Below are 19640 nucleotides of genomic sequence, written 5' to 3' on the forward strand. Positions count from 1 at the left end.
ATATGAAAAGGAACGTTAGTTACTTTGCTGAGTAACTAATTACTCTTACGTTGAGGTTACTGAGTTACTAACTTGATTGCTTTTTGGGAGAAAATATTTGTAACTGTAACTAATTATTTTTTTAAAAGTAAGATTAACCATAGACTTCATAATGATATTGACAGGACACATTCCCCAGACACTGTGCCACACCTTCAAGTGGGGGGCCATCCCACACTCGGCTTCAGTCGGTCGAAGTCGGTCGCAGTTATTCTCAAACACATGCAGCGATCCAATGCCAGATTTAGGTTGAAAAAGTACGAAAGCTGTACCGCATACAAACAGGAAAGAATTGTCTCAGGAGTGATTTGTTCGAGGATTCTAGGTAATTGTTATATTTTTTGTACCATGCATGCATTTTGAAACGTTGTGAAAAAAATCAATGGGAGAAATTAACCGCTACGGCATTCGCGTCATAATTCGCAATATTTACGTAAAATAAATGCTAACTGGCCGTTTTTTTGCTTTTAACCAAGAATCGAGACTGTTTTACATTCATATCTATAAAGAATTAAGGGATTTAAGCATTTATTCACAAGAATTTCAACGTAAAAAGCTCTTTGTACTGATAAGGTATCCTACAGTGGCTAGCAGCACATTCGTCACCTTTACGTAAATTAAATGCTAACTGCCTGTTTTTGTTTTGATTTGATTTTTTTGCTTTCAACCAAGAATCGAGACTGTTTTATGTTCATAACTATAAAGAATTCAGGGATTTATGCATTTATTCACAATAATTTTCTACGTAAAAAGCTAGTTGTCTGTGTTTCCACTCGATCAGCTTTGACGAAGATAGGCCCCCTAATTATCGGCCCGCGTCCCGTGTCCCATCAATATATTATGAAGTCTATGGAATAACAACACTGGGTACTGGGTACAACACTTAGGTATTTAACCTTTCCCTGTAAAACTGTAAAAAATATTTCAAACACACCCAACTGTGATGAGGTGGAGATCAGTCAGCAGTTAACTCATTTGCTCCCAAAAACGTATAAATACGTTCTATTTTTAATTGTTTCAGTGTTCCAAAGACGTAGTTATACGTCTTTTACGTTTTTTTTTCATAAGAGATATCTCTGGGTACTGATTCAACTGAGCTCCAAAGCACAAGGCTGAAAATCTATTTTAAATCAATAAAACTGGCCATTGGAGGGCAGTAGCGCATTTGGTAAGACCTGCAACCCCATTCAACGGCAACGAACGGCCGGGCCACACGGCCAGGGCGCTGGCGGAAGGATGCTAGGCGGCGAACGACCGAGTAGAACAACCGAGAGGACGCCCGGGATGCCAGGCGCTGGACGACCGAGCAGAACGACCGGGACCACCAGTGCAGCGGACGATGTCGTTGAGTCCGTGCTGCTCGCCGAGCAGACCCCGCAGAGATTTTTAAAAATCCATCTTTATGATACAGGCGGTGATGAGGGAAAAGTTAACCCGGTCATCTCAGTTAGTTATGTGCAGTGTTGGGAGTAACGCCGTTATAAATAACGCCGTTACGTAACGGCGTTATTTTTTCAGTAACGGGGTAATCTAACTAATTACTTTTTGCGCCGTTACAACGCCGTTACCGTTACTGACGGTCAAAAGCGGTGTGTTACTTACTCTGAATAAATTGAAGAAACTACCAGCCGTGTCGAGTTGACTGTCTCTGCTCTGTTGATTTGTCATCCAAGACTTGGGGTGCGTTCAGGTTCGAGAATAGCGCACGTACTTCTGACTGCAAGCTGTTTGTCCCTGCTCATTCAATTAGACAATGCTTTCCAAAGTTTGTTTGCTACACCTGATGCTAGCCTCGTTCCCATCTCCCACTGTCAGCCAGCAATAATTCTGCTTCCATCTTGAGGACGGCAGACGCTTTGAAGGTGACGTGAATTGTCGGGAAACGAGCCTACCTTAATGCAGCCCCGCGAGAAATGCGATGGAAGTGATTGTGATTGGCTGAGGGTTAGAGTCATGTGTCGTGGTAAGCCAATCAGAGCCGGTGATTTCACAAGCAAACCGGAACAGCGCGTGCAGCAAACACACACACGCAAAACAGATGCACAGGGTCGGGATGGCAGAGCATTAAGAAGAAAAATTGTCCTTTAAGAGGTGGAGATATAGACACTATTTCAAGTTTGTCGAAATTAAAGGAAAGAACCTGCATGTAATGTGTAATTTATGTCCCGGGGCAAAGCTTTTGTCGACATCTGTGGTAAGCAATTCAAATCTGCTGAAGCACCTAACAAGTTAACTACCTGTCAGTTCTTCTCTATTCCACTGACTCGAATACTGCTCAGAAAATTTCAAATTCTTTGACTTACAACAAGTTCTTTTTAAAGTAACGGAAATAGTTACTTTCCCTGGTAACTAGTTACTTTTACTATAGAGTAATTCAGTTACTAACTCAGTTACTTTTTGGAAGTAGTTAGTAATGTAACTAATTACTTTTTTAAAGTAACGTGCCCAACACTGGTTATGTGTAAATAAATTGTTAATGCTATCAAAATCTCTATTTGTCATGTTGTTTGTTATTTTGTAAAAGGAAGACATTATTCAGATGTTTGGGATGTAACTAGAGCAAAAAATACAGTAGCTGTGTTAAAGTCAAAGTTATGTTTGAAATGTATGCTTTCACGAAAAGCTAAATTTCTCTGTTTTTTCATCAGAAATTGGAAAATTGCTCAAACTAAGTTATTTTCTAATGCTGATGTCTAAAGAATGGAAAAAGATATGAACTTACTTTTTTTCCTGCTGAAAGAAGAGAGTCTAATCTTTCTTTTCCATGTTCCATGTTTATATAGCAATAGAACAGAATTTTCCGTGGGCCATGCAAAATCAGTCAAAATCCAGTAAAACGGTCGGGAGTGAAGGTCCTTACTCCGGTGAAAAAGGTTGGGAGTGAATGAGTTAGGTTATTGCTGGAATTTGTTTTATTTGATTGAACAATACATATGGTTTAGAAGTGCTTTTCTTGGACATTACGACTGTGCATGCGTTGATTAATGATTATCATATTCCAACTCAAGTACAAAGTAAAGTTATGTCGCACTTATAGGACCGGGCTCCGTTGTAGACTGAGGAGTCTCAGTTTAAATATTTCCTACAGTAACAGGTCAGAAATGTACTCCATCCTAACTGAAATCTCTGAACGTTCCCAAAGGAAGTAAATACCGGTGCTCTCCAACATTGTAAGAGATATTCAAATGTGGAAAAACCCCGCACAAGATGTGCCATGCCTATCATTCCTTTTCATGTCACATTCTTGGAGTTGATGGATTGGCTGAACTCTAAATTGACCACATTCAAGTGATAAGTGCCCAGTATAATTTCTCATAGATATCTGACAGTCAGACTTTTGCTGTCTTTGTTTGTTTAGGCCTGCATACCCTACATTAGCTATTCGACTTGCTCCCAGCTGTGGCGGCTCAACTCTACCGTCTAACATTTTGAACCTTTTTAATTTTGAGCTTCTGCTATATTTCCCATGTCTGTGTGCCGCATGTGGACCCTTGCAAGAGTGCGTAGGGTCTGTCGAGGTCACATGTGTTCTTCTTGCTGGCTTGACAGTAATATTTTAAGTGTGTTTGGTGTTTGTTTGCGCATACACGCAGGGCTGAGATCAATTACCATTGCCTGGGGGAGCAACACTCTCAACATACCGCGTTTGGCTGTATGATGTACAAGGCTTGCTCTCGCGTGGCCGCTTTTATTTTCCTCTGTGGGCCCCTCTCAGATGAAGGGAAAGGGAAAGCTGTTTTTTTTTTCTTTTCTCGGGACTCTTGAATACATCAGAAGTATCTAATGTTCAACATTCTCCTTTTTGAAATGAACTGGAAAGTAGCCAGCCACATCCGTAAATCAGAAACTGACGTGTAAAATAACAATGGTGGTGTTTAAAGATGTAATTTTGACCCCCTACATACACACACAGGATGCTGAAGCATCTGCATATAATGTGATGATTGAAGAGGATTTGAAATGTTGTAAGGAATATTTACTGTATTTTAGACACAACACATAGATTTAGAAAAATAAATTTTAAAAAAACACTCAATAGTTTTGGTCATATGGTGTGTCCCAATAATCTCAACACAGATTCTGTTCTACCACAGAAGCAAATCGTTCGAGGCAGATATCTTGTGTAATCAATTTTGAAGAACAAACACTAGCCTATGTTGTGCCACTGTTTCCCGAGTGTGTTTACGTCATCCCAAAAACAAATTTAAGAAATTACTTCTTCCCTTCGGGGAACCAACTAATGTGAAAAGTTACATCGAGGAGGAGACATTTGTTTTTAAATATGAGTGCAACAAGAGTAGTTGGGTTCAGCAGAAATTAGCTAGGAAAAAGTTCCACTGTAAGAAATATGCGAAATCATGAAAGAGATCGCAAAAAGATCGGGTTCTCAATACTGATTACTTCTGCTCATGGTTGTATAGCATCGATGTTACAATTTTAGATAAGGTTTAAAGATGTTGATACTTCAGGTTTTGAAAAAAAAAAATCTCAATGGGAACTGTCTAACTGTAATTTTCATCCAAAAATCGTTCGATTCATGCGCATCTTTCGTTTTACTTTTTTGTCTTCTTTTTTTGTCTCCCTGTGGTTCACAACAGTCTTTTGTTGCATCACTCAAATGTTTATAGACTCCAAATTGAATTATACCACCTCTCTTGGGTCCATCCACACAAAAGCAGCCTAAAATGTGGCGTGGACCTATGCTTAATCCTCTTTAAGGTGTTGGAGTCACAGCGAAGCTGTCCGCGGTGATACGACCGCTGTGTACAAAATGCAAGCTGTCTGTGCTCAGATTGTGCGAGGCTATACAATATAGTGTAATCTGTCCATGTTTTTTAGCATTCGGAAAGAAATGAAATGTGGCTTTATATTATCAATTTTCAGTTTTATGCCTCCCACCTCATGACTCTCTGTTGCCTCACCTTTGTGGTCTGTGGTCCAAACACTCCTACAAAACCCTGCCATTACAACGCCAGTTTGCATCAGAAACATGTTTGTGCATTCGTGCTGCAAGCGTACAGGCTCGTGTCTTGTTTTCCAGGGACATGGATCCAATGCAATTAACGCCAAGGCATTTAAAAAAAAAAAAAAAAAAAAGAAAGCTATCAAGTGTGGGAAGAAAAAGCGGAAGAACACAAACTCTGTATTCCATTATTTAAATTCTTCTAATTTTTTGGCTGACACTAACAAGCAATCTTTTCTTCACCCTGAAATCAAATTAGAATTTAAATTGTGAGTTTGCTTTATGATTACTACATAATGATACTTGTGTTGCTGGTAAATCAATATGTTCAAAATTAATATGTAATCAAGCTTTTTTCATCCCGCACTCCTCAATTACCGTAATTTTCAGACTATAAGCTGCTACTTTTTTCCCTCATTTTGAATCTCACGCCCTATAGTCCAGTGCGGCTTGTTTATTTGGGTCCATAGGTAACACTTTATTTGACAGTGGTGTCATAAGACCGTCATGACACTATCACACGCATTACTGAATGCTTATTACAGACGTCATTAAGTGTCATCCGGCAAATTATGTCACTAACTCCTTTATGTCCAGCTCGGATCTTTTACATCCATTTAACCCTTTAACACCAACCGTGTCGGCAGCAGTGTTGTTAATCTTACTGAAAAAAAGTAATTAATTATAGTTGCAAATTACTTCTCCCAAAAAGTAATTGCGTTAGTAACTCAATTACCTGAATGTAAGAGTAATTAGTTACTTGGCAAAGTAATTGGTGATAATTACTTTTTTTTTTTTTTCCTCCAAAAAAAAAAAAAAAAAAAAAAAAAAAAAAAACATTGGCCACACTATGTGAAGTTTTTTGTGAAGGTTTTTGGTACAATTGGCCCGAGCCCAATTTACCCTTTACCCTGAATCAACTGTTGAAAGTTGTTAAAATTGCTCCCATTATTGCATTTGTTCCCTTCTCTCTACTTTCGACATATTTTATTTATTTATTTATTGTTTTAAAACTGTTTCATCATTTAAAGATAGATTCAAGTCAAGATTTTGCCGATTTAGAAGTATTTTAGATAAAAAGTTACTTAGGTTCGCTAGGAAGGTTCTCTACAACAGAGCCGTCCTAAAAAGTCTACTGCTTTAAGATGGCGGCTGTCTACTAACGCATTTAGTGCCATGCAGTGTTGTTAATTTTACTTTAAAAAAGTAATTAATTACAGTTACAAATTACTTCTCCCAAAAAGTAATTGCGTTAGTAACTCAGTTACCTGAATGTAAGAGTAATTAGTTACTTGGCAAAGTAACTAGTGATATTTTTTTTTCCTCAAAAAAAAAAAAAAAAAAAAAAAAAAAAAAAGCAGGTCACACAATGTGAAGCTTAAAGGGTTTGGGGGACAATTGGCCCAAGCCCAATTCTTTACCCTCCACTTAACTAGACACAAGGGTATTGCGATAACTAGCTAGTAACCTTTGCTATGTGTGGAAGTCATTTAAAGTTGTGAATCAATCGTTAAAGTTGTTAAAATTTCTCCCGTTATTGCATTAGTTCCCTTCTGTCTACTTTAAACATGTGTAAGTTTTAAAACTGTTTCATCATTTAAAGATAGATTTAAGTTAAGATTTTGCCGATTTAGGAGCATTTTAGATTTAAAAAATTTACTTAGGTTCGCTAGGAAGGATCTCTACATCAGGGCCTTCCTGAGAGGTCTACTGCTTTAAGATGGCGGCTGTTTACAAACGCATGTAGTCCTTAAAACATGTTGGCAATGCAGCAGTGTCTGTCATTTGCATCTAGTTCTATAATATGATATCTACCGTTTCATGTGGGCGTAGTTTGTCGGCTATGGCTGCAGTCAGGTATTATTGGAGCCATCTAGCATCGCGGTTGCAACGGCGCCGTCTTCCCCACTCCTGCTCTGCTCTCGTCCCCGTGAGTCCGTTTCTCTCAGACTTTTTTTTATTTAACCAACTTAGTAACGCATAGTAACGCACGCCTTTCCCGCCTCAGTAACGGTAACGGCGTTGCCAAGATGAGAAAAGTAATTAATTAGATTACTCATTTCTGAAAAAAATAACGCCGTTAGTAACGCCGTTATATTGTAACGCCGTTATTAACAACACTGGTCGGCAGTGACGCGTTTATGCATATCGTCTTTGAAACTTCGTCACGCTGTGATTACGTCACCCACGTGCCACTGGTTAGTCTCATTTGAAAGTGTGGAAGTTGATGTCCACACCAGTTTTTATTTGAAGTCGATCAACCAAGTAAAACGGGAGATAATGTCATTTGAGTTTTATCGTTTTATTGCATTCATAAATATGCATTAAAACGCTACATGGAACATGTGTCTATCTCCATATTCCCATAATTTTTTGTCCTTTTTCAAAACTGAAAGCAGCACAAAAGACTACATATCCCAAGAGCCGTTGTGATGTCAAGAAGGATGAACCGAATGTGAACATTTTTAATAAATTGTCGATCGAGGCGCCAACTAAGGAAAGGGAGGCATGCGAAGCAAGCAAAGGCCGGTTGGATTGAGCGAGCGCAAACGGCGTAAGAGTTGGCTGTGTGACGTTGTGTGTGACCTGTTCAAGAAGAAGCTTTATTGAGTGCGCAAAAAAAAACTTTATACTGGCTCGCATGCCTGAAATTTTGAATTGAACTGAACTACTTGTCAATATTTTTGAAAATGCTTTTTTTCAATGTTATACGTATATATTTTTTTCTTCTGTATTATCTTTTCAATTGTTATATAGATGTGTGTTCGAGAAGCTTGCATTGCATGTGCGTGTATACTTTTGATAAGGTGATGGGTACAATACCTAACTTCACAAAGACATATCCTCCTAACCCTTTTTGTGTTAGATGATATAAATAATTTTTTTTCTCACTATTTTGCACTGTATATAACCTGTTTTGACCATAGTATGTGTAAAGGCCAAAAACGCCTATGACCATACCTGCTGGTTGTGTTGAATTGTCAAACATAAAACTATTCAATCTTATTTTTTTCTATTGAATGTTTATCCTAACAAGTTCAATAAATATTATCAAGCTTCAAAACGGTTGGTCGAGCATGTTTGGTTGTCAGTGGGACATCAACATTACAAATTTTGAAAAAAAGATTTTGGGATTTTTTTGTCTTTTTGGGTCCAAAATGTGGATTATAATTGGTCAGTGAAGAAAACAACAGTTTGGAAATGAAGTTCAAGGTGTCCTGAAAAAAGGGACCCAACTTGGCCATTGTGAACAATTTTTTCTTTGAAATATAAAGGCAACATCAAAGGCATGCAAATTTGGCCAAAATAGGCTTAGATGTTAAAGGGTTAAAGTGAGATAATTTGCCGAAAGACACTAAATTACATCTGTTATAAGAATTCATTAATGCTCATGACATTGTCATGTCATAATTATGACAGTCTTATGGCGCTACTGTCAAATAAAGTGTTACCAAATACCACAGCTAGCAATTAGTGAAACAACTGGAAGAGTAACTGAAAAAAAAATTGGCACAGAGCATGAATTTTGATTGTTATTTACATCTGTGGTGCTGCAATGCTTGCTAGGAGACATGTTGGATGACAAAAGTGTTGACAGCAGGGGGCAGCAGAGGTTGACTGTCTTCTCCAGTGATGGCTAAATGAAGCTTCTTGAAGCAATGAAGCTTTGCAGCCTATTGGTTCAAAGCGTCATGGTGGTTCATTTGGTCTTATGACAGTCTTATGATGCCCCTGTCAAATAAAATGTTAGCAGTTAATATCTTTTGGTGTAAATATCCCATAATACAAAGAGGATAGCTGTGGCTTATAGTCCAGTGCGGCTTATCTGTGAACAAATGTCGTTTTTGTGTCAAATTTGGTGGGTGGCGACTTATAGTCAGGTGCGCCTTATAGTTATTCAGAGAAGATGCAAGAGAATCTCAACGTAACAAAAATGTTCAACATAACCATATCAATTTCATGGAGAGATATCTGCTAGCTTAATGCTAATGTAGTGTAAACAGGCTAGTCGAAATTAGCATAGATGTTACAACCCTCAAACAACTGCTACTTTAAAAGAAGACATAGCATCACAAACAAGCAAATCACCGCAACTTTCTGTAGGAATGACAATAAAAACTGAATTTTAGTTGAGGACCTTTCCTGCCCCTTCCTCCTCTTTATGCTGTATTTCTTCCACTAGACTTCAATGCTGTATTGCATTTTGCGACACAACATGAAACTACACAACTTGGACTTGCAGGTGTACTGAAGAAACCCATAAAATGCTTAAAAATCTGTTAGGGGAGTGTATAAAAAGAGACTAAATTGTGTGTCTTGAAGTCATCCAGTAGACATAATTGTGATAAGCGTGTGGCATCTTTTCTTACACACTAGAAGTTGCTGAGCGGTCTTGCTCGGTTCCCCAATGCCGCGCCTGTGCCTGACCCTCCACACACGATGTCAAAGTAATTGACAGTGACTGGAAATATGCGGCATCATTGAGCGGCGACCTGTGTGACTAACAGGGTTAGGGCCTCCCTCTTTGAGAGTGACCCCTCCTCTGAAGCCATCAGTGATATTCAATTTGTGTTAAAGCTCCCTTTGAGGAGCCCCCAGGGGCCCGATTTGATTAACATATTTTATGGAGAGCCCTCGCATGCCGGGAGTGTTTCGCTCCCTGCATTAATGATAGTCAAAAATCATTACGGCTGCCTGCGTGATAATTGCGAAAGTCCGTCAGAGATGTGTGAATGCCTCTGTCGTGAAAACCGAGTCTCCGGTTTTGCTTGCGTGAGACCGTCTAGCTTAATTGACGGCTCGGCCATGCCTACTTGAGGCTAATCAGAAGTGATTCATGTCGGCGAGCCACAATGCTGCAGAGAATTGAATTTGTTTCATCTACGCTTCTCTCCATCACTTATCGGCAGAATGAGCCACACTGCGAATAAATGGCGGCGAGACAATAGGTGCCGTTTGTAAGGGCACTTTTCCCACAGTCCTATCTGTCACCAAAATGGACACACACTGACATGAGGACAAAGCGTCAGACAGACGCACTCTCAACTCTGACTTCCGAGAGCTTCTACTGTAAGGGCATTCCTGTTCCCCTCACGCCTCTGTCATTGTCTGCTGCAACCGTGTCACCAACAAAAGAAGTGTCTTCGCTCTCTCGTTGCCTCAGCACCGCAGAGCAGTAAAACGTAACCATGTTACCCTATAAAAGGAAAGACCTTTTTATAGCCGGTTGGTGGGATCTATATGTATAAGAAGGTTTCTTTCAATGTCGCTTGTTAAAATCCTAAACTTCTTCACTAACTGCTTCCGTCGGCCGGATCATTTAAATGCAGAGCCCCTCGTGAATCTCTGCTTTTGTTTCCATAAAAATACTTACCCCATATCATTCAGACGCACCGTGACATCCTGCAACTGTAAGACCTCCTTTAATTTCCCCTCACATCAAGACAGACACATAAGTAGCCCAGTGAAAGAGTAATGGCTCACACAGTATATGGGGCTGGGAGGGTAAAATTATATAGGTAATGTTTTGCCCTCGGTCTTTAATGGTTTGAAAGACAGCCATGACAAAAGCGAGCACAAGGACAAAATGAGAACAGGTGGTCATCGCTACGTTTCGACATTGCCTCACTCCAACTCCAAGACGTGAAATCAGAGGGTTTTAGATTTCAATGATAAAGAGCAGAGGTTTGTTTGTTCTGTTTATCTGCAGGATGTGTGAAAAGATGCCCAACCTCCAACCCTTCCCCATGACTGACTCTGGTCCAGCACATAAAGCATCCAGTAATTATTCAACTGAGAAGGCCAAACAAGTAAGAGACCAGTTTTGTTTTGGTTAAAGAGGCACAAAAGTGCAATTTCCTTTATTTTAAACTGTTTCATGCATAAAATAGATTCAAATAGGAGTGTGACCTGGTTGAAGTGTGTTACCTGTGTATTTTTTTTAATTATTATTTGACTGCAATTATTTTTTTCAAATTAAATCGTTCTGCAAACGTTCTGAAATTGCTCACAGTACCTGTTCTCCTTGTTTTTCCTCCTCGCCTAATATGGGGTGTAAAAATGTGCCGATTACAGGTTTCAAGGTATAAAAACGTCAAGGTTTCAAAACCGCAAAAATTTTCTGTCATACCGTCCCGAAGGTATTAGCTATTTTTTATGCCCCAAAAATGCATGGATAAATTCCTAGCTTGCAGCTGCAAGGCTCAACCCTCCCCCACCAGTTTTTGCTCAGTGTCAGTGAGTCATCTGTGCTACACGATGGCTGGAAGAGGTGAAACTCCTGAAGTTTTTTCCCTGCATCGAAGGAAACGAAATCGGAGGTATGGGAATATTGCGACTACAGAAAAGTTACCGACGGCCACGGCTTAGAGGAGGAAGGCCAACCGACATGTAAAACATCTTCACGGAGGGTGGCTGCCGAGGAGGCAATACCTCCAATATGATTTCACATTCGTACAAAATTAAAGTGAGTAAGCACTGTCATGAAGGTTTCCCACCAGCTATGAGTGTTAACTCCAATGTGTTTAAGGTGTCTAGCGGTGGTAAAACGTGCTGTTTTCTTTTCTCTGGCAACTGTCTGTGTTGAGAAAGAGAGTGTATGTATAATGTAAACATGATGCGATTCTTATACACGTGCTTTTAATGGAAAATAATTCAACTATTTTTCTTCCAATAGTAATAATTTTGAGCTGTGGCTGTGGGTTTAGGCTCACCTAAAGGACTGCACATGTTTTAAGGTCATTTAGAATATATTTTTAACTTAACATTATACTTATGTTCCAATTTGCTAATATGTTTTGAAAAATTAAAATACTGTTCTCTCTCTCTCTCTCTCTCTCTCTCTCTCTCTCTCTCTCTCTCTCTCTCTCTCTCTCTCTCCATATATATATATATATATATATATATATATATATATATTTTTTTTTTTTTTATCCCAGATATCTCAAATAAACACATTTTACAGCTGTAATTGCAAACCGTGATACTGTGAAATGGTGATATTTTGGCTTAAGGTTATCATACCGGCAGAATATCATACCGGCACATGCTTAGTCCATGTCTCTGCGATGTGTCAAAAGTTACGACACGCACACACAACACTGATGGCCAATAGTATTTAAATTAGATATAACATACTGGTAATAAATACTAACCGCGCGTCTGCAGAAATGCCTGAAAAAGAATAAGTAAAGTAGCTTATTCAAAAATTCTTTCTGGGCATTTTACAGCAAATTATTGTGCAAACCTGGTAAAATGGTATCTAAGGTTATGAAAAAAATGTTTTGAAAGAAAAAATAATAATAATAATAATGACTGTCCAACTTCAAAGTTAACGTCAGCTGGTGTAATCACCAGTTCCCCACACCTGGAAAACCATAAAGAGTATCGAACAGATCAATGGATGAGTATTTCAGGACTGGAAACAGTTATAAAAATGGTGGTGGGGGATTGATATTAATGACTCGAGAGTCCTTCTGTAAAGACAACAGTATTGGAAAAGTCAGGTGCAAGTATTTAATAGAGGAGAAGGGAAAATTATTGTATTAGCTAATGCTCTTCTAGCAGGCTCACACTCTTCAGATGTTTTTTTTGTTAATTATTTTAAGGTCAGGTCTCATAGGTTCATCGAAGCATGGCTTAAGAGCCCATGCCGTGTGCTACAGCGAGCTGAAAAGAGTCTTCCTCCTTTTCCTATAGTTTGAGGTGCGTTAAAGTGCCTGTGACACGAAAAAGCATATTTATTTCATAATACACGTATTTTCTGCTCCTGAATGAAATGGACCACCTGGATGTGTGAAGAAGCGATCGATATGTTTATTCAATTTTTTGAATCCCGCGCTATAAAATGACAGACTTCTGGCTTCGGTCTTGCATTGAGGAAGAGAGCGCTGTGACGTGTACGGGAGGAGTCCTCTTCACTATACAGCCGTACTGTTGTATGAGAAGGACTAAAGATTCAAGTGATTTTGCGGATTAATTTGTTTATTTTTCGCATCACGCCAGCCAAACAGCTGCAGAAAAATCTTGCTGTACGAGGGAGAGGTGTGTGCGCCTTTTTGGGGTTTCAAAAGGTTCTCATTCACCGGTGGATATTGGCCAAAACAAGCCCTACTACCGTGGGACTTACGAGGAAGTGAGTAAACATCGTGTTTTGTATTATGTCAAATACTGGGATCATTTTAATATGTAGGTGCCTTGCATTTTGTGGCTGACATGCTCCTTGTGCCCTTGGCTGATGACCGGCGGTACATCCCCCCGCCGGGAGAGCACTATACTTGGCTTATTGCCCTCTTCATGAGCCCGGTGTTCTGTCAAATTTTCCAACCGATCAGAAATTGCAACTTTTTGTTAAAAATAGCTGCGAATTTTTAATCAGCGATTAAAAAGTAAACACTACAAATTTTCTTTAAATAAAGGACTACTTACGTTTGATCATGGATGGGCATGTAAAAAGCTCTCCTCCTACACATATTGCCATGTTAGCTGCATAACAACTGCAGCCGCATCTTATGAGTCTCTCGCTGTTTACGACTTCGCCGTGTAGTAAAGCATTATTTTGCCATATTCGTGTTAACCATTTGGCAGCTACACGCTCCTCTGATGTTGGCCAGTTTGTCCGGCGGTCATTGTCCGGCTGCTTCCCCGCAAACAAGCCCTCTGCCCTCAGCAGGGGAACGTCGAGCTCTAAACTGTTCGCCGCCGGGCGGGTTGCCAATCGGCGAAGACAATCGACAACCCAGTCGTCATGTGAAATGATTCGAACTAGTTATGTGTGATTTTCCTCTTCAAAGACTTTGAAACATCACTTGGTTCGGGTTAGCATGTCGGCTAGCTCTCACGCTGCTTGGTTTGTTTACATTCTCCGAAGCCGGGGAAGCGAAATGACATAAGCCCGATTTAGGTGGCATAAAATATCATTCGGGAGGTGCGACAGTAAAGGTGAAGTTGACAGTTTTTACCATTATGGAGTAATTTTGCCATCGTCCTGAATAAATGCATTTTTATTATTTCATATTAGCACAAGACTGTTATTTGCCGTGACCATGCCATTTATTTAGCTCCATCCGTCCATCCATTATCTTCCGCCTAGTCCGGGCTAGGGTCGCGGGGGCAGCAGCTTTAGGAGGGAAGCCCAGACTTCACTCTCCCCAGCTACTTCAGCCAGCTCCTCCGGCGGGATTCCAAGGCATTCATAGGCCAGCCGAGTGACATAGTCTCTCCAGCGTGTCCTGGGTCGTCCCCAGGGCCTCCCGCCGGTGGGACATGCCCGGAACACCTCTCCAGGGAGGCGTCCAGGAGGCATCTGAACCAGATGCCCGAGCCACCTCAACTGGCTCCTCCATATATTTAGCTATTGGGGAAAAATACTTAAAATAAAAAGAATAAAAAAAGAATAAAAAGAATATCATGTAAAAATTGGAGTAGAGAGACTGAAACAATGAAATTTTGCGGCTCTCTTCGTGGCATTTTCCTCGTTCTGAATAATTCCCCCTCAATGGGCTGAATAGTAAAATTGACGAGCCCACGTCATCCACCTGTTGGGGACGCTAGAGCCCTATAATTGTAGGCGTGGCTGACCGGCAGATTAAAATACTAATTTCTCGTTATCTGCGCTTTGCTGTTGTTGTATATAGTCGAATCGTCTCAAAATATGATTCTAATTCACATAATAATGCTATTAAAGCCTTTTTTTTCTCCTGACGTACGCACTTTAATTCATGAAGTATTACCCCTTAATCAAGCATTTAAAAAAAAAAAAAAAAATTGTGCACAAATCATTGTTTTGACCGCATCGGTGTTCGAACCCTATCCTTTGATGTTTTTTTCCTTGACCAATGTTGTGTGGAAATTGATTTAGTAGTTTCTGCGCAATCACAGTGACAAACGCCAAGTTTGTTAATAAAGTTTACTGGAAATGTTGCCTCAGTGCGTCACCGGGAACTTCAGACAGAAACAACAGTTAGACCACAAACAACGGTGGGATGAAAAGAGAACGTGAATCTAGACGATTCAACTAATATACCTTCACGGAAAAAGACAGACTAGCCTGCCAGGGTGGTAAAACTATGTGCATGTGTCTTATCTGTTTTGATCTGTGTGCAGTGAAAGTATGTTGTAACCGAAGAAGCATGATGACGGACAAATGAGATGGAGATGAGGCTTGCAAATCAGGCAGTAAGCAGACTTCAGGTGTTTGATGATGCAGCTGATTTGGGCCAAACGTGAAGTTTATTCAATCATCAGTCTGCCTGTATGTGTGTGTTTGTCAGGGTTTCGCTTGGGCGAGCTTGAAGAATGCCCATGTGGCGGGAAATGAAGGCACTACTTTCATCACATGCAGCCCCACTCACTTCCATCTTCCAAAGACGCCAACCTTCCAATTTATTCCCCAGGATTACTTCCTCCCTTATTTGCTGGAAACATTCTTTAGAAGAAAGTGGACAGTTCAGTTCATTTAAAATTCAACTCAACCTCATCAGCCCCCACCACGATAAACCCCCTCTGTACCCGCTCTTGTCTCCCAGCATTAGCATTGTGACTGTCAGGGGTACTTCACTAACACACGCAGACCCCCAGCAGCAAGTAGTCCCTGCTGCTTTAAGGGGCAACAGCTAATTAGTCATAATGACTTCTATTTTGTCCTGGGTTCGCATCACATGTTAGATCCCAAGTGCTTTGGGGGGAAACCCGGACAATTTCCCCCATACGATTTGTCTTAATAGAAGGGGGGCGGATAATAGAATTACTGTATTTTGTTTTTTTCCCACTGATTGATAAGAGCACTATCCTTAAATTCCTGAAAAAGGCAGTGAATGGAAAATTGTCGTTTTTACTGTTGACTTTTTCCCCTCCAACAGGTCGGTGTGAAGCCTCACACTGTAATTGCAATACAGTGGTACCTCGACATACGATTGCTACGACACACGATCTTTTCAACTTTCGATGTAAAATTTAAGTCGCTATTTGTTTGTATATCCGACGACATGCCCGAAATATGACATTTTATAATAGCGCTGCATTTGTTTTCCCGCAAGACGGATGCACAACGGATTTTCTTGTGAGAGAAATTAACATGTGTTCCAAGAAGGTTAGTGCAGGTGGTGAAAAAAAAGGCAAAAGGTGACGCTTACCATTGAAATGAAGATGGAAATTATAAAAAAAAAAATATGAACAAGGTGTGCGCGTCTGTGAACTGGCTCGACAATACGGCCGTAGAATGTCTACGATCTCGACGGTCCTCCTTTGACCTCTGTTCGCCAGTCTTTAAAAGTTAAGGAAACAATTATTATTGTGGCAACATCGCCAAAAAATCGACAGCTTCATCAGGTTTTTAATCATTTATTTCAGAACTTGTTCAACACAACATGCCTACTGTTCGCCCCAGCTGAACAAAGTGAAAGTAAAAAGTCCTAGGTATTATTATTATTATTATTATATTATTATTATTATTATGATTTTTATTTATTATTTATTTGTTTTGCTCTTTGTAATTGCTATTTGCAATAGTACCAGCAGCATTTATTAAGGATTAAGTGTAGGTTTTCAGGCTGTGGAACGAATTCATTGAATTTTAATGTATTCTTATGGGAAAATCCTGCTGGACATACGACCATTTTGACTTACAAACAAAGTCCTGAAATGAATTAACTTTGTATGTATGAGTACCACTGTACATTTAACCCGCAATTTTATGTGTTACCTGACGTAGCAAAACGAGTCAGATATTGCAAAAGAGAGATTCCGAGATAAAGGGCAAAATTAGTTCAATAGGTGAAAATTTTCGTAACAGGCATTTCTTAATTATGTTTCAAAAACATAATTATTAAACAGTTTTATCAAGTTAGAGTTTCATAATAATCAAACAAATATAGCAAAATGTTCAATTTTTTTTTTTTTTTTTTTTTTACGGTAATCCACTAATATATCAGAAAAATATAGCATAACAATTGCTAATTTCCTTACTGTTTTGTGAATGTCCACACAGGAAATCCTGAATTTACAGGCATGGACTTTACTATCAGTTGACAAGACTCGGGGCCAATCTGTAGGGGGCCTATTTTCAAAAACTTAAAATTCTAATATTTTTAAAACCACAGCCACTAGCGGCCTAAAACCAAAACAGACACCTCCCTAAGGCATATATGAGTTTCCATGAGCAGTGACATCTAAATATTTTTTCAAAGTCATTCCCTAATAAAATCCCGATTATTTATTTATTTATTTATTAATACAAGTTTAACAAAACTTAAAATTGCTATAAAATTCTCCAATTTTACGCTAGATGCACAAAAATCATCAAATGCAGAGATAATCACCTTTATTTTCAGGATCAATAACAATTTTTTGATCAAAAATAGCATCTTATTTTTTTTTATTTTGTGCAAGTTTTCAACAGCTAATAAATCACTCAATTTTCACGTCAGAAACTTCATACTTGAGGAAAGCATGCAAAACCATCTTGATTTTACTCAACAAAAGCAAAATTTGCATTTTTCTATATACAATCACAACTAATTTGGGTTGAATTCGCTATTGTGTAGGGATTCAAAATCCATCATGGCGGCCGTCACAACACACAGAGCTTTTTAAGTAGAAAATCCTGGAAAAGAAATGCTTAAATCATGGAATCTCTATAGATATGGACATAAAAAAGTCTAGAGTCTTGGTTAAAAGCAAAAAATGGGCAGGTATCGTTCATTTTACGTAAATATTTCAAGCCAAAGTTACTGTAATGTTTAATCCAACATGGTGGCTGTCACGAAACAAAGAGCTTTTTAAATGGAAAATTCTTGCAAAAAAAAATGCTTAAAACGCAGAATTTCTATAGATATGAACGTAAAGCAGTCTCCATTCTTGGTTAAAAGCAAAAATGGGCAGTTATCGTTCATTTACGTAAATATTTCAAGCCAAAGTTGCAGTATTGTTTAATGCAACATGGCGGCAATCACAGAACAAAGAGCTTTTTAAGTTGAAAATTCTTGCAAATAAATGCTTAAATCGCAGGATTTCTGTAGATATGAACGCTAAACAGTCTACACTCTTGCTTAAAAGCAAGAAACGGGCAGTTATCATTCATTTTACGTAAATATTTCAGGCTATTTTTTTCCATTCAATTCATTGTACTCGCAACGTTTCAAAGTGTATGGTGCGAAAAATATAATAATTACCTTGAATCCTTGACCAAATCACTCTGGAGACACTCCTGCTTGCTTGTATGCAGTACAACCTTCGTCCTATTTCCACCTAAATCCAGTGTTAGAACGCACCGTGTGTCTGAGTTTATCACAGTGAATAGTGAAAGCCACCTCAACACTCTATGGGTCTGCCCCCTACAGGAAGGTGTGGCGCAAAGTCTGTGGGAGTTACAGGTATCAGTATAAGATAATATTCACTTTTTAAAATTTGTAACAAGTCATGCTTTCACATGCAAGTTGTTTAAAATTTCTTTATTTACAGTTTGATGCTTATTGCCAACAGTAGCAATCCTTAGCCTGGTTTCACCTGCTTGGAAGTGGCTTGCTGCTTCCATTTTGTGGGATTAACAACTTTACCACCTTTTAAACTGTCTCTTAATGTCACCCTTGACCTCCTATGTCCCCTGAGGATTGGATGGATGGGGTTCACTGGCAAACTAAAGAGGAAGAGCCATTTTAAAGCTGACAGCATACACACACGCACACACAAGGACCCGCAGACACTCAGGCAACAGTGCTCCTCAAAAGCCAGCACATCACTCCCCAAGAGAGGAAGGTGAAGCGCAGGAAAGACGAGGCAAGAGGTAAAGGGTTGGTGGGTTTAAGGTTCCCCCTCCAGCATCCCTAAAATAGGTTTATCTCTGCCAGGGAGGTGTCTTTTTGTGTTGAGGAGGGAGAGGATGCAGGCAGAGAAAGAAAGATAGACGAAGGATTCCGGGGAGGCGGGTGGAGTTGATGGGACCACCTGCGTCGCCTCCTTTGCTGGGAGATTATGCGGGCACACAAAGCGGCACAGGGAGGAGAACAGGGGTGTCAGGGGAGCCCTGCCTTGGGAGTGAGCAGCGTGGAAAGTGGAGATGGCGTGTGTGCCAGGGGTCTTCCACATACTGTAACACCAACCCCCCCCCCCCCCCCCCCCCGCCAAACCTCTTACCCCCCCTGCTGTATACCCTTGCAACTGCCTCTTGTAGGCTTTTCCAGCTAAAGATACCTTCACTAACCCTTTGTATCAATGCTGATATCATTAGTCCAAATTAACTGATAGCGTTACCTTCAATTTACTTACTTTCCTCAACTGAGATTCTGTTACTCAGCCCACCCATTCCATTTTTTGGAACATCTTTAAAGGGCAGCTGAAGACTTCAATTCATGAGTGTTTAACTTGGTGAAATTGTATTGAATGCATCATTCGCTGTCTCAAAACTCACATTACCCAAAATCTTTTTGAATTGACCGTTTAGTTCTAAGAGTTATTGTCATAGCAACACTGAGGGACGCGCCTCGCTGCCAGCCGCTACCTGATGATGTCAATTCCTAAAGACCTCGCCAGCTCTCTAATGCGAAAATCTAGATCCACGCTATCCTCGCCATATATTGCAAACATTTTCTGGGTTTCACCCGTGAGATTCGTCATGTGGAGGGATCAATTGCTCACACGAAGG

General features: G+C 39.8%; 1 long non-coding RNA gene across 1 annotated transcript; it reads left to right on the top strand.

Moving 5' to 3' along the window:
• The first annotated feature begins 6373 nt into the window (after window positions 1-6373).
• Window positions 6374-15781, top strand: LOC130919487 (uncharacterized). Its single transcript, XR_009063969.1, has 4 exons — window positions 6374-6932; window positions 10713-10812; window positions 15107-15178; window positions 15274-15781. It is a non-coding gene; the product is annotated as an uncharacterized LOC130919487 (long non-coding RNA).
• The last annotated feature ends 3859 nt before the right edge of the window (window positions 15782-19640 follow it).

This window comes from Corythoichthys intestinalis, chromosome 7 (genome assembly GCF_030265065.1).
Source record: "Corythoichthys intestinalis isolate RoL2023-P3 chromosome 7, ASM3026506v1, whole genome shotgun sequence".
In the NCBI taxonomy this organism is placed as follows: domain Eukaryota; kingdom Metazoa; phylum Chordata; class Actinopteri; order Syngnathiformes; family Syngnathidae; genus Corythoichthys; species Corythoichthys intestinalis.